The following is an 18,335-nucleotide window of genomic DNA, read 5'->3' as shown; positions in this document are numbered from 1 at the left end:
TTTCAGCAGTGCATTCCAGATACTAACCACTCGCTGTGTAAAAGTTTTTCCTCACGTCGCCATTGGTTTTTCTGCCAATTACCTTAAATCTGTGTCCTCTGGTTCTTGATCCTTCCACCAATGGGAACAGTTTCTCTTTGTCTAGACCCCTTATGATTTAGAACACCTCTAGCAAATCTCCTCCCAACCTTCTCTGCTCTAAGGAGAACAACCCCAGCTTCTCCAGTCTATCCACGTAACTGAAGTCCCTCATCTTTTCTGCACCCTTTCTAAGGTCTTCACATTCTTCCTAAAGTGCAGTGCCCAGAATTGGACACAGTACTCCAGTTGAGGCCAAACCAGTGTTTTATAAAAGGTTCATCATAACTTCCTTGCTTTAGTACTCTATGCCTCTATTTATGAAGCCCAGGATCCCATATGCTTTTTTAACCGCTTTCTCAACCTGCCCTGCCACCTTCAACGATTTGTGCACATATATACCCCAGGTATCTCTGTTCCTGCACCTCCTTTAAAATTGTACCCTTTAATTTATATTGCCTCTCCTCGTTCTTCCCACCAAAATGAATCACTTCGCACTTTTTTCCGTTAAATTTCATCTGCCACATGTCTGCCCATTCCACAAGCCTGCCTATGTCCTCTTGCAGTCTATCGCTATCCTCCTTACTGTTAACTATACTATCTTGAACCACTGCAGTCCATATGACCCAGCGGCGTTGAAGGAATGGTGAGATATGTCCAAGTCAGGATGGTGTATGACTTGGTGGTGTTTCCATGCACTTGCTGCCCTTGACCTTCTAGGTTGTAGAGATCATATGTTTGGGAGGTGCTGTCGAAAAAGCCTCGGCAAGTTGCTGCAGTGCATCTTGTAGATCATAAACACTGCAGCCACGTTGCGCCAGTGGTGGAGGGAGTGAATGTTTAAGACAGTAGCTGGGGTGTCGATCAGGTGGACTACTTTGTCCTGGATGGTGTCAAGCTTCAAATGTTGTTGGAGCTGCACTCATCCAGGCAAGTGGAGAGTATTCCATCACACTCCTGACTTGAGCCTTGTAGATGGTGGAAAGGCTTTGGGAAGTCAGGAGGTGAGACACTCACCGCAGTATACCCAGCCTCTGACCTGCTCTTGCAGCCTCAGTATTTGTGTGGCTGGTCCAGTTGGGTTTTTGGGCAATGGTGACCCCCAGAATGTTGATAGTGGGGGATTCGGTGATGGTAATGCCAATGAATATCAAGGGAAGGTGGTTAAACTCTCTCTTATTGGAGATGGTCATTGTCTGGTACTTGTGTGGTGTGAACGATACTGTGACTTATCAGCCCAAGCCTTGATGTTGTCCAGGTTTTTCTGCATGTGGACATGGATTGCTTCATTATCTGAGGAACTGCGAATAGAACTGGACACTATGCAATCAGCAAACATCCCCACTTCTGACCTTATGATAGAGGGAAGTTCCTTGAAGCAGCTGAAGATAGTTGGGCCTGGGGCACGCCGATGTCCTTGGGTTGAGATGATTGGCCTCCAACAATCAAAAGCATCTTCCTTTGTGCTAGGTATGACTCCGGCCAGTGGAGAGATTTTCCTCTGACCCCCATTGACTTCAGTTTTACTAGGGCTCCTTGGTGTCACACTCAGTCGAATGCTGCCTTGATGTCACTCCCAGCTCACCTATAGAATTCAGCTCTTTTGTCCATGCTTGAACCAAAGCTGTAATGCGGTCTGGAACCAAATGGTACTGGTGGAACCGAAACTGAGCATCGGTGAGCAGGTTGTTGGTGAGCAAGGGCCACTTGATAGCGCTGTTGATGACACCTTCCATCACTTTGCTGATGATTGAGGGTAGGCGGATGAAGCGGCAATTGGCCAGATTGGATTTGAACTGCTTTTTGTGGACTGGGCATACCTGGACAATTTTTGTCTTTGCGGTTGGATGCCAGTGTTGAAGCTATACTGGGACAGCTTGGCTAGAGGAGTGGCTAGTTCTGGAGGACAGGCTTTTAGCACGACAGCTGGGATGTTGTCGGGGCCCATAGCCTTTGTTGTATCTATTGCGCAATGATTGCAAACACAGAAGAAGCAATGACAACAGTCCTTCCATCTTAAACTTATTCTTAGAATGTCCCAAGACACATTCTGGTCAACCTTTTTAGGTCCACATAGATTCAGAAAAAATATATGCATAAGCCTTTCCTCCACTTTGACAATTGAATTAGAAAGAGAGAGAGAGAAAGCGAAAGAAAGAAAGAGAGAGCACAAGACAGAGAAAGAGAGAGAAAGAAAGAGAGAGAAAAAGGAAAGAAACTCTTGCATTATATTGCGTTTTTCATGACCTCAGGACGTCCCAAAGTGCTTTTGCCAATGAAGTACTTTCGAAGTGTAGGTTAGAGGCCGAAGCTGAATGCTCAGCTGGCATTTGCTGTACTTGTAAAGTGCAAAACTCAGTCATTTTAATTGTTCTTTTCTGGTGTTATATTGCCATGATTCATTCTAATTATCTGAATATTAAATTGCAATCCTAGACTTTTAAACTAGGTGAACTTCTGTTTACTTTAGGTCAAGTACTGATGAAAGTCAGACAAAGGTGGGTAAACAAATGTTCCATTTAAAGTATTACTATGTCAGTAATTTGTTTTATCTAATTTGCGGTGTGCAAGATAGTTAGCTACTTCTGTTTCATGGCGGGACTATAAAATAATCCCCATCCCTTTAATGAAAACGAAAGGGATGTTGTCGGGGCCCATAGCCGATTAAGGAAAGACGATTAAGGCTTTTCTCATGGTTCCCAGGGTACTTGCTGTGTTAGAAAATCTCTGATCATGAATACAAGTGAACTTTCCTGACATGGAGGTGGGAATTCCTGTTTTCACAAACAAAGGTGGGAAAAGCATGTTCTTTGTTAACATTAATAAAAAAATCGAGGAAACATGTGCCTTTCACATGCAGTTTGAGAGAATTTAATTTTATTAGCAGCTGTCACAAGCCTTTAACAATCCTCAAGCAGCACTTTAGCACTATAATAATGGTCAGAGAATTTGATAATCCAGCGGTGTAATGAATAACTTTGGAGAAAACATTTAAAGGCCAGTCAAGAAAAAGGACTGCAAGTAACATTACCCATCTCTGCCCTTGTCTCAGCTCATCTGCTGCTGAAACCCTCATCCATGCCTTTGTTACAGCTACACTTGACTACTCCAATGCTCTTTTTTTTAAATTCATTGATGGGATGTGGGCGTCGCTGGCTAGGCCTGCATTTAGTGCCCATCCCTAATTGCCCTTGAGAAGATGGTGGTGAGCCGCCTTCTTGAACCGCTGCAGTCCATATGGTGTAGGTACACCCACAATGCTGTTAGGAGGGGAGTTCCAGGATTTTGGCCCAGCGACACTGAAGGAACGGCGATACAGGTCCAAGTCAGGATGGTGTGTGGCTTGGAGGGGAACTTGTAGGTGGTGATGTTCCCATGCGTCTGCTGCCCTTGTCCTTCTAAGTGGTAGAGGTCGCGGGTTTGGAAGGTGCTGTTGAAGGAGCTTTGGCGAGTTGCTGCAGTGCATCTTGTAGATGGCACACACTGCAGCCACAGTGCGCCGGTGGTGGAGGGAGTGAATGTTGAAGGTGGTGGATGGAGTGCCAATCAAGCGGGCTGCTTTATCCTGAATGGTGTTGAGCTTCTTGAGTGTTGTTGGAGCTGCACTCATCCAGGCAAGTGGAGAGTATTCCATCACACTCCTGACTTGTGCCTTGTAGATGGTGGAAAGGCTTTGGGGAGTCAGGAAGTGAGACAGTCGCCGCAGAATTCCCAGCCTCTGGCCTGCTCTTGTAGCCACAGTATTTATATGGCTGGTCCAGTTCAGTTTCTGATCAATGGTAACCCCCAGGATGTTGATAGTGGGGGATTCAGCGATGGTAATGCCATTGAATGTCAAGGGGAGATGGTTAGAGTCTCGCTTGTTGGAGATGGTCAGCCTCTCATCTTCCACACTCCATAAAGTTGAGCTCATTCAAAACTATTCTGCCCATATCATAACTCGCACCAAGTCTCGTTCACCCATCACCGCTGTGCTCGCTTGCCGACATTGGCTCCCGGTCCGGCAACACCTCAATTTTAAAATTCTCATCCTGGTTTTCAAATCCCTCCATGGCTTCACCATTCCCTATCTCTGTGACCTCCTCAAGCCCTATAATGTTTAGAGATCTCTGGCCTCTTGCGTGTCCCCGATTTTAAACGCTCCATCATTGCCATCTGCTGCCTAGGCCCCAAACTCTGGAATTCCATCCCTAAACCTCTCCACGTCGCTACCTCTCTCTTCTCCATTAAGACATTCCTTAAAACCTACCCTTTGACCAAGCTTTTGGTCACCTGTCCTAATATCTCCTTACGTGGCTTGGCATCAAATTTTGTTTGATAATCGCTCCCGTGAAGCGCCTTTGGATGCTTTACTGCATTAGTGATGCTATATAAATGCAAGTTGTTCTTCTTCTTGTTTTCCTGCAGATCCATCACAGCAACTGGGGCCAAATGATGGGGTGGAGAAGGAACAGGAGAGAAGGAAATTCTTCCTTGTGGATTATGAGGAAGACAATGCCAAGGAGGATGATATTGAAGAGGAAGAGGATGTGGAGGAAAAATCAACACATGAGTACCTGCCTATTGTTTCTCTGTCATGAACCCCTCAATCACTTGACTTTTTACTCCCACAAACCAGCTCAGATACTTCACCTGGGGGAAATTAGATATAGTGTTAATTAGGATGTGGAACCAGGTGATTTACAGAGTACAAGGGAAGCCAAGAAGTGGGGTGGGTGAGAATGTGTACCATCATGAATTCACTATTACAATGCTTTTCTAGCCAGCCTCCCATCTTTCATTCTTCATAAACTTCAACACATCCAAAATTCTGCTCCCCGTATCCTATACTGCATTAAATTCCTTCATGGCTTCACCCCTCCCTACCTCTAATTTCCCTCAGCCCTATGACCACCCACCCCCCCCCACCCCAACTCTTCATTCCTCCAACTCCAACTTCTTGTGCCTCCTCCCTCCCTTCATACCAACATTGGCAGCCATGCCTTCAGTAATCAAGGCCCACAATCTGGCAATTCCTCTCTCAAACCTTCTGCCCCTTCACCGTCCTCCTTTAAGACCCTTCTTACGACCCATCTCTTTGACTAAGCATTTGTTCATGCATATTAATACCTCCTTCTTTACAGCTCTGTGAAGCGCCTTGGAACATTTTTCTACATTAAAGGCACTATATAAATGGCAAGTTGTTGTTCCCAGCAGAGGTTGACGAAAAGGCTGCCCATGGTTTTAGAGTTGTGGAACGCACCATAATCACCTGTTCAAGGAACACGTACAAGCTCTGAGGATGTGCAGCAGGTGCAACTCTGGAGTCCACAGGTCTCATTTGCAGCAATATCAAGGAAGCTTCTTCCTCACTGCAGGGATCAATGAAGCATGTGGCTTCTTTGGAATCTGCAGCAGCCCCCATCTCAAAAGTGGCTTGGAACCAGTCAGTGCTTCCTCCTCCATGGAAACAAAGATGGCAGCAGGGAAAAGGTTAAGCCACACCTTGCATATTGGCTTTCAGACTCTGGAAGCTGGGGGTGCAGACTTTTATCTTTTAGGCCTTTCAGGATTTCATAGCTGCTGTTAGACAAGCCATCCCGCTGATTTGTGAGGACCCAGATCCGGGGCCCATTGGAAATTGATTATTATTGGCAAAGTCATGTTGGAGCAAAGAGATTTTTTTAAATGTGTTCATGGGATGTGGGCATCACTGACAAGGCCAGCATTTATTGCCCATCCCTAATTGCGCTTGAGGTGGTGATGTGTGACTTGCTAGGCCATTTCAGAGGGCAGTTAAGAGTCAACCACATTGCTGTGGGTCTAGAGTCACATATAGGCCAGACCAGGTAAGGGTGGCAGATTTCCTTCCCTAATAGGACATTAGTGAACCAGATGGGTTTTTACAACAATCCGTCACCGTTATTGATACTAACTTTAAATTCCAGATTTTTCTATTTAATTAACTGTATTTAAATTCCCCAGCTACCGTGGTGGGATTTGAACTTATGTCCCAACCCCAAATCATTAGTCCAGGCCTCTGGATTTCTAGTCCAGAAGCATAACCACTAGGCTACCGTACCTGTCTGATCTGATGTATTGTGATGTTCGAGGCATGGAGCATAATTGAAGGATTTGTCCTTTATTTGAAGGTGGAGAAAGAAGTTAAGGCAGTGGTGACAAAGGTAGACTGTGTTAAACAGCAAAGATTACAGTGATCTCCTGGTGATCTCACACTCCCACAGGCAGTCAGAAGCAAAGCAGTCTAGGCTCAATGCCAAAGAATTACACCAAAAAGTCATTCCTAGCTGCAGTAATCATTACTCATTTCAGCAATCTTTGGGCTCAAAAGCTCCTAACTTGTGCTAGTCTCAGCTGATCCTGACAACAGTTGTGTCTTATATTTCTCATTCAAACTTACCCCGTACAGTCTAAGCATAAATACAGGAAATTCAGGGCTGCAGTGCTACTGGTCCTCAGTTTAATATGGCAGATCATAAGAATGACCAAATCGCATTTGAAAATGTTGACCCTTCAGTTTTAGGGTAAAAAAAAGTGCCAGTAGCTTCAGCCCCAATTTGCTAACTCGTCAAGTCAGTTGTCCTGATTTTGAGCCCCAGAAATGCCAAAAATAGCATGGACTTCCAGGGCCCTGGCATTTAGCAACACTGAGGAAAGGGAATGGGATTTAGCTGAACCTGGGGACAGTTCTGAACTTTGGTAGCAAGGAGGGCAGTACTAGGCTTTGTGGAATGGTCCTTAAGTTTGACAGCACTTCAGTGAGGCTACTGGAGTTTGGATGCATGGGCAATCTTTGATCTGGTATCACTGTGGAAGGAGAACCTGGGGCTTGGCAGAGCAATAAATGGTGGAGCTGAAGTTTGGTGCAAATGGGGGTTAAATGTTAGGTTTAGCTCATTAGTGGAATCCTGGTATCGGTCAGCAGTGAGGGGAGGGACAGTATACGAACCTAGCAGTATTAGTCGAGGTAGGGAAGAAATCCCAGGTATGGCAGCACTGGTTTCTGACTTTCTAAGCAATCACTGTAAAAATTGAAGTTTCTGTTTAGGATTAGCTCCAAGATGTGTATCTCTGTCTATCTCTCTTTCTCCCTCTCTCTCACAGCTTTAAGAAAATGTAAACATTCTAATGACACACCATTGACAAAACACAGACAGTAATTAGAGCTTTCAAAATTCAATTCTTCTGTTTGAAATTTGTATGTCTGTCTCTGACTGATAGCAGTTAGCAATTAGAATGTTTACATTTTCTGTCAATAAAATACAGGTAATAAGCAAAATTATTAAAAGGTTGTTTGCTTCAAAATTAAAGTCTTCTTTCTGAAAAATAAACTCATTGCAATGAAAAAAACACTGTCCTTCTCTTAGCTTAATGCACTTACTGATGTTTATGGAACATAAAACAAAATGGACAACAGGTGCGTAGTCAGTAGTCTGCCATTTTACACACACACACCCTATGTTTAAAAACACAAGGCATCTCTGTTTAAAATATATAAATTTTACCTCAATAAAGATTTAAAAATTTGTCTTCTAGCTCTTCAACTTTAATAAACTTTTTAGCAGAAATACAGAAAAATATTTAATTACTACAGCTGACTGGCTTGATACCCTTCTTTCTACTTTTACCAACCTTAGTTCATCTAGTATCCCCATTTCCTTTGTTTCTCTCAAAAATTAACCATTTCCTGGCTACCATGTTCCTGGTTATACTCATTTCCAGTTCCAAGCCCTGATAATTCATTGTAGGTTGCTAGTTGGACCATATCACTGACTTGTGCGGACTCACTTACCGAGGCGAGTACTGTGCAGTCACCTTTGAATATCCTTCACATTTATCTGCTCTTGTAAGTTCTTGTACCTTCCACCCCAAAGCCACAACCCTTTCCTTAAGCTTTCTGATCAACAATGTTCACATCTTTTCACCTTTCTGTTATACATGGCTCCCTCCGAATACATTGCACATGTTTAGACTGCACAACCACAGCATCACAGCTCTGGACAAGAATATCAAGTCAAAGGTTTTTGGGAGAGGTTGAAGCTTTCAAGTAAAAACTTTAATGAAGGCATTAAAAGACAAAGGATAAAATTAATCATGCAATTGTGAAATACTGTCACTTTCTTGGACATCCTGCCACACTTTCCTCATGTCTACCATTTTGCTAAGATTAGCGGATGAAGGAATGTTATCCTAGGATGCCAGAATACTGGAATGTGTAAACAGATTAAAGAATGGAGTAAAAAAAAAGGTTCTTTTTCATAATAGTTTCTCTGTAGATAATCAATAAAGTTAAATTTAAAAGAATAGTATACAGGTCATTGTATCCTTGCTACCACTGTAACTGAGAGTAGCCACTAACATGGCAAAGATCTACATCCACAGAAAAAGCCCAACTGCCAGAATTCAAGTCCCCAAAGCACAATCTTTGAATGATGATCATGAACATTGCCATGGCTGTTCTACTAGAGTGTGATTCTTTATTCTCTATATTATAAACCAGAGACTCAAATCTCAATTCTGGTTGACCAGTGTGGCAGATGCTTGAAAAGGCTCCTGTGATTCTGTAAGTATAGCCACAAAGATGGAGGTGCAGTCAATGAAGATCCAACCACAGCCAAAGAAGGAATCGTGGTCAATGAGCTGCATCAAGATCAGCAAGTAATCGAAGTAAAGTCACCTGTAACTGTATATCTTTTAAAAAGTGGTGATGTAGGAGATCAGCACTCTCACAGGCCCTCCAGAGATTGTGGAAGTTCAGCTGAGACCCAAAACTGGCGTGGATAATTAAAAGGAGACCACTAGTCTGAGGAACTTTTAAAAAGCAACGCTGAATAGAAGTAGACTTTAAAAAGGGTAGCACCGGAGGAATGCAAAAGTTAAAAGGGAGCATTCAATGGAGTTAAATATAAGAGGGAGTATGGGAGAAAACAAGAAAGAATTATAATTGAAAGGGAGAGGACCGAAGTGAAGTAAAATGTAAAAGTGAGCGTAGGAGCACACATGAAAGCAGTATAATTTAGAATTACCATTAAGTGAGCACCCAAGAGAAAGAAATCAAAAAGGGGCTAACCGAGAGAAATAAACTTAAAAGGCAGCAACTGAAAAAAAATCAGAATTAATATTAAGGCTTTGAGGTATGTGTGTACTAGGATGTTTACAAACAAGAATATACCAGAAAAGTAAAAAGATAGTGGATTGAAAATCTTAAGGGAAGGATTGTACCATCAGAGCGAATGGTACAAGAACTTACGAGGGCAGATAGAAAGAAACAACTTGCATTTATATAGCTCCTTTCCTGACATTAAATGTCCCAAAGCACTTTACAGCCAATTAAGTACTTTTGAAGCGTAGTCACTGTTGTAATGTGGGAAACGTGGCAGCCAATTTGTGCACAGCAAGCTTCCATAAACAGCAAAGAGATAATGACCAGATAATCTGTTTTAATGATGGTGGTTGAGGGATAAATATTGGTCAGGACACCAGGGAGTACTCCCCTGTTCTTCTTTGAATGGTGCCATGGGATCTTTTACATCCACCCAAGAGGGCAGACTAGGTTTAGCGTCTCAGCCGAAAGACAGCACCTTCAACAGTGAGGAAGGAAGGAAGGAAGGAAGGAAGGAAGGAAGGAAAGAAGGAAAGAAAGAAAGAAAGAAAGAAAGAAAGAAAGACTTGCATTTATATAGCGCCTTTCACGACCACCGGATGTCTCAAAGCGCTTTACAGCCAATGAAATACTTTTCGGAGTGTAGTCACTGTTGTAATGTGGGAAACGCGGCAGCCAATTTGCACACAGCAAGCTCCCACAAACAGCAATGCGATAATGACCAGAGAATCTGTTTTTGTTATGTTGATTGAGGGATAAATATTGGCCAGGACACCAGGGATAACTCCCCTGCTCTTCTTCAAAATAGTGCCATGGGATCTTTTACGTTCACTTGAGAGAGCAGACGGGGCCTTGGTTTAACGTCTCATCTGAAAGACGGCACCTCCGACAGTGCCGCACTCCCTCAGCACTGCACTGGAGTGTCAGCCTAGCTTTATGTGCTCAAGTCCCTGGAGTGGAACTTGAACCCACAACCTTCTGACTCAGAGGAGACGGTGCTACCAACTGAGCCACAGCTGACACATAGGGAAGTAAAATCAGGCAGTGTAAAACAGATGGCTGATCTGATCCCATCAGTTTCCCACTGGGCAGATTAGGTGCAAATTACCCTCATTGTTTCAATACTAAAACAATAAGAGGGTAGGGAGGGAAGAGGCGAGAAGAGGTAAAAGTTATTAATAGGTTGGAAATAGAAGAGCATGAGATAGTAAACATCCTGATTGATTACTTCCTCCAAGTATTCCAGATTGATTACTTCCTCCAAGTATTCCAAACAGAGATAACCTAGACAAAATGAATGACTTTGATATATAAGAGATTGAAGTCCTATACAGGCTAAAAGGGCTCAAAACCAATACATTTCCAGGGATAGATGGCACTTACTCCTGAGTGCTAAGAGAAACTAGAGAGGAGATGAGGAGATTTGCAAGACATTGATAATCATTATGAGAGAGTCATGAGATGCAAGGGAGATGCCAGGAGATTGGAAGCAGGCCAATGTGATGCCCATTTTCAAAAAAGGCAGCAAAATAGACACAGGCAATTACAGACATCCTAGTCTCACTTTAATCCGGTGTTAAAAAATGGATTCAATTATCAGGAGCAAACTTGAGGATTATCTGTACAATAATAACATATTAAACAGCAATCAACATGAATTCAGAAGGGAGAGATCCTGTCTAACCAATCGCCTTGACCTCTAAGGGCATTACATCCCAAGTCCACTGTAAAACACTCTGGTGTAACTATTCTTCCAAAAGGCATTTAACAAAAGTTCTACATGAAAGCTTTGAGGACTATGGGGAAATCTTGAAGTTGAATAAGAAGTTGGCTGAAGGATAGAAAGCAACAGGTACTTATTAGAATTATGTCAGGGTGGTGGGAGATGCTAAACAGGGTGCCCCAAGGATTGGTGTTGGGACCACTACTGTTTCTAATTCCATCAATAACTTGGATTCAACAATTCAATGCAAATTGGAGAAATTTACAGAAAACACCAAATTAAAGAGGAATGAACTCGAAGGAGTCAGCTAAGAAATTACAGAATAAGTTGGGCAATATATGTTTTGGGACAGAAAATTGCCAGGTTTAGTTTAATGCAGACACATACAAGGTACTACATGTAGGAAGGAAAAATGGGGGACGTGTACTCCGTTGAAATAGCTACGGCTAAAGTTGAACAAGACCTAAGCGTCTTAGTAAACTTGACACTAAACATGTCCACCCAATGCAGAAAAGCAATCAACAAAGCCAGTACAATGTTGAACTGCATAGACTAAATAGTAGAATAAGACAGACAAAAATCATAATCAAACTGAATAATGCACTAGTCAGGCCACAGCTTAAGTACTGTGTCCCATTTTGGTCACTGAGACGCAAGGGAGACAGTCACACATTGGAGGCAATGCAGAGCCAATAGGCTGATCCCTAGTAACAGGGGTCTTATACAAGTGTATAAAATAGACAATGGCATGAAAAAGTCAATGTAAAAAATTACTTTAAATTGTGTAAGTAGGACAAGGAAACAAAGGCAAATTTAGGAATGATATCAAGAAGTTCTTCCCAGAAAAAAATGATTAGTGCATGGAATGGATTTTTAGATAGCGTGGGAGAGGTAAAAACCCTACAGTTATTTAAGAATCAATTGTATGCTGCAATGGAGGGACATTAGGGTATTTCTGGTTGTGAACTAAGATGCGTTGAACAGCTGCCTTCATTCGTACTTATCCTGTGATCTAGTAATAATTAACACTGCCATATTCCCTTTTACTCCAGCAGTCATAAATAATGTGAAATGAACTTGCTCCATTTAATTTGGCTCCTGGTTTGCACAATACTGGCTGGAGGGAAACAAAAATTTGAATGAGACATATCTTTTATAACGGAGACATACAAACTGTACATTTGATTACAACAGCAGCAAGCAGCAATATGTGCAAGAATTGAAAACATGAGAGGAATGGCAAGCAGCTGGAATGTCTATCACCAGTCATTTATATGGAAAAGTAAGTTTATAGTCTAGATGGAGAGGGAGGTGCTCATCCACCCAATAACAATCATATCCCTTTGTCTCTGTTTTGGCTGGGTTTTTTTAAATATATGAATGAACATGACTGACTAATTGTAGGTGAAAAATTATCTGTTGACTAAATATTACATCCAAATGTTCCTTGATGTGCTGTTTACAACTTGGGTATAACCAGGAATAAATAATTTTAAAAAGTTTAAATTAAAAAATCAGAAAATACTGCAGAAATCAAAAGGTGTCATTGCTAGTTGTTCAGAGGGACCTTCATTAGCCTACAAATTCATTTTTTTTAAATGCATTCTTGGGATGTGACCGTCGCTGGCAAAGCTGACATTTATTGCCCATTCCTGGTTGCTCTTAAGTAGGTGGTGTGGTTTAGATACAACTGAGTGGCTTGCTAGGCCACTTCAGAGGGCAGTTAAGAGTTAAGCACGTTGGTGTAGGACTGAGGTCACATATAGGCCAAATAGGGTACGGACGACAGGTTTCTTTCCCTAGAAAAAGGACATTAGCGAACCAGTTGCATTTTTACAACAATCCGACAGCTACATAGTAGCTTATTATTTCCAGATTATTCGCAAACTGCCATGGATTCAAACTCTTAAGGGGTAATTTTGACTGTGCAATAGTGTAACACGGACGATAGAGAATTGGCAACCTGTTTTACATTTCTCCCAATTTTTATAATCTGGAGAGATGTAAAACGGGCTGCCAATTTGCTATCACCCGTTTTACACTATCACACAAAGTCAAAATTATTTCAACCTTCTCTACATCATTAGTCCAGGCCGAACATAACTACTATATACTGTACCAAGTGGAATACTGCAATTAAAAGGTGAAAACATTCAATTTTGCCCATGTATGGAATTAAAATATTTCTACTGAAAATTGTATCTGAGTATTATCCCATTGGTTGATCGTGCAACATCTACGTATGTATGGTTTTATTGTGGGTAGGTTGTTTCTATATGTTTGAATACATTTGAACATATAAGGGGCAAAATTGTCATGTAGACCCAAGTAAAGAGAATTTCATTTAAAATCTGCTTTCAGTTCATCTAAAAAGTGAGTGTCAAGCAACTAATTCAAATTTGATCCAAACTGGCCTGTCACAGTCCAAGATGAAACGCTGTCTAATTAACTAGTTTCGTTGACAAGGTTCAAGCCGCAATTGATAAAATGTATTTTCTGCAGATTACAAAAATGGAAGAGGTTGGGTAGAGAAACGTTACTGGAAATTAAGGGGAAATTAACATTTACTGCTACAAATCATCATACAGTACATTAGATATCAAGTAACTGTACATATTTCATCTGGTCCATCCATTGATCCCTGTCATACCGACCTTCCCTGCTGTCATGGCCATTACAGTTCAATCAACAGTAGAATCCTACAGAGCATCTGCTGCACCCAACTAGCAATAATTCAGTAATGACGGCCCACAGGAAGAATAAAGTGGAGTCAGCCCATCAAGCCCTTGCCCCAAAGGAATTGAAATCTCCTCAGTTTACAGACGAGGCTACGACCTAAAGAAATTAGAAGTTCATTTCAGACACACTAGACGTTTAGTCACAACACCGAATAAGCAATAATTATCAGTCTGAAACTTATTTAAGCCAGCCATAATGCATTATACTGAAGAAAATACTGTTTAATGAGCCTCATCCTACACCACTTTAACAATACTTATCCCCAGAGTTTTAAGCGAATTGTATTGTAATAAGCCTTTAGTGTTATGACAGCAGAAGAAGAGAAGATAGAGGAAGAAATCAATACTTTGTTACTCCGAAGTAATGAAAATGTTTCTTGTGATATGTAAAACCCTCAACGGTGGAAAAAAGAGAAACTGCTTTTTTCAATGAAAAGATACCAACAATAGCAATGCACTACTTACAGCAATATCCATATAAGACCATCTGCTGCTTTCCTTGAATGATGAATTAAACACAGTCTGGTACAGCAGATAATCATAAGTCAGAAAAAAACATTTTAAATCCCATTAGTTCTCAAGCAAACAGAGAACAGAAACTGCAAACAAAAGTGAGCAATTCAGCTTCATGTTGCTCTCAAATTGTGAGCACTCCCCCAGTGGCTTTGCTTTTTATTAGCCCGGCCTCTAATTGGATGTCTGCATTTCGCTATTCTGTTCTGACCTGAATATCATTAAACATGTATTTACTCTGGCAACATGGATAATCTGAATACTAAGCCAATAGCTCCCCTTCAGATTGCTTTTAGTTGTACTGTACTTTAAGCTGCATTTATTGTCAATGAGATTTCATTCATATAAACTGAAATAGATTGCAGATAATATTGTACACTAACTGTAAAATATTACAGAAATCAAGAGATCAGTTTGGCCACATTTGGCTATTTTTTTCTGGAATTGCTGATGAACTGCCTCAGAGATTACATTCCTGATAGGTAACAATGTGAAGGCAGAGCTGCTATTTGACCAGCTCCGACTGCATAATTCAATAGGCAGGAAATCAGCTGCAGTGCAGAGGAGTTTGTATGCATCTCCAGCACCAAAGCATGATTGTAGGCAGCAGTTTCCAATCTCATCACCTTTTCAATGTTTTAAGGAAATATCCCTCAACAAAGAGGAAGGTCACATTATATTAACACTGCAGAAACACCGGGCCCGATTCCAACACCAAAGAGAACATGTACTTTAACTTGCAACATAATAACATTTTGTATGGTACGTTCAATCAGCTAAAGATTCTTAAAGAAATGTAGACTGCACACTGTGTTCCATCAACATTGTGGTGAAAGTCTGTTGCCAAAGATTTGCTAATGTTAACTCCTTACGATATGTTCTATGTTGTATTTTGTATTGTGTCCTGTAGCAGAATTACTTTTAGCTGGATTGTATTATAAAGTGATGTAACTTGTATTACAATGTGTATGCTGCGGATGGGTGTTGTCGGAGGGCAAGAAGTTGGACTGATGCAAATAGCATGATAAAAGTTATTGTGCAGAGCTAGTGTCAAGCAGTGTCCGAGTAGCTGCTGAATCTTCCTGTGTTAATAGATTACAAGAAAGAAATAATAGTGATTGTGCGAACTCCTGCACATTGGCAGCATGTTTCCAATGCTTCTGGGAAAAAAAAATCTTTCTAAGGACAGTATATTTTCAAATGTGAGGTGGTGATTTTGGCACTAGGTGTCACACTGAATATGAACAAAGTTGAAAAATACAGAATGAATCAGTATAGAGCCCAGGTTTGATTCACACAAAAGGCAGCGAGTTTATTTTAATCTCCTGTTCTGTCTATGTAATTGGATTGTGTGCCACTGTATGGGGGTGAAATTGATCTTGGGCGGTCAGCAGCCTGTTTTATACCTCGTCTGATTTTCTTTTGCATTGACTTCAATGGACGTCTCAGATCAATTTCACCCTCTATGATTTTTGGGGGGGCAATATTGGCAGGGCTTGTTTTTGTCACAATTTAATATAGCAATGTGTCTCCTGGCTTGAGGAGCCCGTCATTGTAGCTCTCAATATTTCATATTTTTTAAGTTGACAGTAAAAGAGTTTCACTGCCATTGAGTACCACCATATATACCACCCACAAATATATTAACCACAAGTTTTCTAAACTTTAAGCACTATCTCCATGCCTGTACCTGGGAAGACTAGAGATACTAATTATGAACAAAGCCAACATTTAATCTGATGCCTAAAAAACATAATTTACATATGGGGAGGAACGGTCTTTCCTGTGGCTGCTATAATTGTCTGCTGTTCATCCCAAATTTTACACAATTTGCTGGCTCAGTTAGTACTGTGGTTTCCTCCCAGAGCCTTATTTACATGCAGTAAACACAAAGCAAAAACATATTAAACAACACACATCACCGGTGTATGTGCAGTGAATTGTCAATATCCATGCATTAGAATTATGCCAATGCAAGTTTAAAATATTAAAACTGCTCCATTGCCTTTCATTGAAAACTATATAATAGACAGGGAAACTTGCTTTACTATATCAGAGACCTTTCTCCTCCACACCTTACAAAATAACACAGATCATCCTTTGCATCACATGTATCGACAATTGTCAGGCTATGTTGTTGAAAGTTATAAGGAAGCCTGACAATAATATGATAATACAAAAGACGTTTTGGTGCACTGAGTAAATGCTCCTTAACAGCTCATTTTTGAAACTCATTTTAGAAGCAGGCGACTCCTTCCCCTGCCCCAAAAAACATGCTGAATTTAACTTTTTTTCCCCTGGAATAGTCAGAGTCAACTACCAGTTGGACTGCCTACATGATAATTTACTCCAAATTCTTGCTGAGATTTAAAAGAGTTGCTGTTTGCCACAAACATGTTATACTGCAGTGAATTTGTAGTAGTCCAATCAAAATGAAGTGTGTTAATCATGTTCTCTTCTTCAGATGCACCTTCTTCACTGTTGATGTCATTTATAAGCAAAGCATTAAACTGATACTTTATCAAGTACTGTAATATCTAATGTGTTTTGACCCAGAGATTAAGGAAATGCTGCCTTCTACTGACACGTATTTTGTGTGTCTGCTTATGATAATTAATCTCAGAAACATCTCCTTTACAGGATTGAGAGTGTGCCTCAAAGCATGCAGTGATCTAGAAGTAATATAATTGATGGCAGCTGATGAGCTAGAGGTGCTGCTTAACCTAATACTTACGTACAACAGTAAACCATTAAGGATTATTCCAGTAACAATACACTTGACATTGTTTGTTAAAGGGGAAAATGCTGTTTTTTTTCTTCTCCAGCACAGCACGTCTGCTTGTGAGTGTCAGCTAAATGCGCTCTTGAATCTCTCTGGTTCACACAGGCAGCTCATCGAATTTATCACTTTTTCAGTGGACATGTTGTAAAAGGTCTTAATCAGAAAGACTTCTGTTGCCTCTTAGTGGTAGTATTCACAGCCTATACATAAAAACACTAAATAAAACTCATTGCATTGGGAGGGGGGGGTGATTCGAGCAGATCTCCAGCCACTAGGAGATGCAATAACTAATTCACCTGTGTAATGCAATGTTTCATTAATTTACTTATAAAAAAGTGAATACTCAGTAAGCCACAATAGGACTGTACATAAAAACTGTAATTGTGTTCCATCAAAAGATCTATGTTACTGCTTTCAACAAGGAAAAACAACACTTAATAACTGCTCTTACACTAGAAAAAATACAAGACTCCCTCAAGGTAGCTTTCCATTCAGTTACCTTAACAGCCCCTTGTACTCTTGTTCTTCTGGTCAGACACAGATATATAAAATTTATTGTCTTCTACACAATAAAGAAATCACTAAAAGCGGATATAAATGTTTCACTATAAACTGCAATAAAATGATCCATTAATTAAATTCCCCTTTGATCTGCCGGGATACTCTCCAATAACACAACCAATCATGAACTCAGATTTCACAGCCGGCACAAAAACGAGAAGATAAAAACAAAAGAAAGGAAGTCTTTGATTTTAAACCTTTGTAATCTAAATGTTGCTGTGTTTGCTTACAGCATGCTTGAATTAAAAAAACATAATCCCATGAAAATGGGCATACTATGAAAACAGTTTATTAGTTATTATGCTCTAAAAGATGCATTTGAACTTAGAAAAACACTTTAAATAATGTTTTTTTCTTAGTAAAATAACCTCAGTGATGAGCCATTATTGATTTTGATTCTGTAAAACAGAATCATGCAAGTACAGAGAAGTAACAACATCACTTACCAGGATGAAAGACCTGAACCGTATTTGAACTGCTTACCAGCTCTGTAAAGCTGCATGTGTGACACTACCAACCATTTCATATACAATACTAGGACTGTGCTCTAGAGGTGGAATTGCACAGTCGAAGAACAGCTGCTACACAATGCAACCCCATTGGCTGGCTTTGATGATCGACGCAAGCCTTTCCTCAAACCTTAACTAATTACTTTCAATTGTGACACAAATGTACCAATCTGTCTCTTCATTTCTCAAAAGAGCTGTAGTTTCTCTGCACCCTTCTGAGTGCTATTCTGCATTCTAAAATTAGTGTTTCCGTACTCCGTTCCACACCAGGATAGCTGCGCTTGCAGGCACATGACTGAATAAAAGGAATGCTTCTGTAATCGAAAGC

At 40.8% G+C, this 18,335-nt stretch overlaps 1 protein-coding gene across 2 annotated transcripts in view; it reads right to left on the bottom strand.

Annotated features, from left to right (window-relative positions):
* The window catches only part of thsd7ba (thrombospondin, type I, domain containing 7Ba), a 1,218,118-nt gene extending 1,200,101 nt beyond the window's left edge, over window positions 1-18,017 (bottom strand). For both annotated transcript variants that reach the window (XM_085986643.1, XM_085986644.1), the window contains exon 1: window positions 17,945-18,017. The gene's annotated coding sequence lies outside the window, so the exon portion shown is untranslated. The remainder of the gene's footprint in view (window positions 1-17,944) is intronic.
* Between the last annotated feature and the right edge of the window lie 318 nt (window positions 18,018-18,335).

Source organism: Somniosus microcephalus, chromosome 4 (assembly GCF_052327205.1).
Source record: "Somniosus microcephalus isolate GS21.2 chromosome 4, FLI_Smic_1.0, whole genome shotgun sequence".
Lineage (NCBI taxonomy): Eukaryota > Metazoa > Chordata > Chondrichthyes > Squaliformes > Somniosidae > Somniosus > Somniosus microcephalus.
This window is presented reverse-complemented; position numbering and strand designations above follow the sequence as displayed.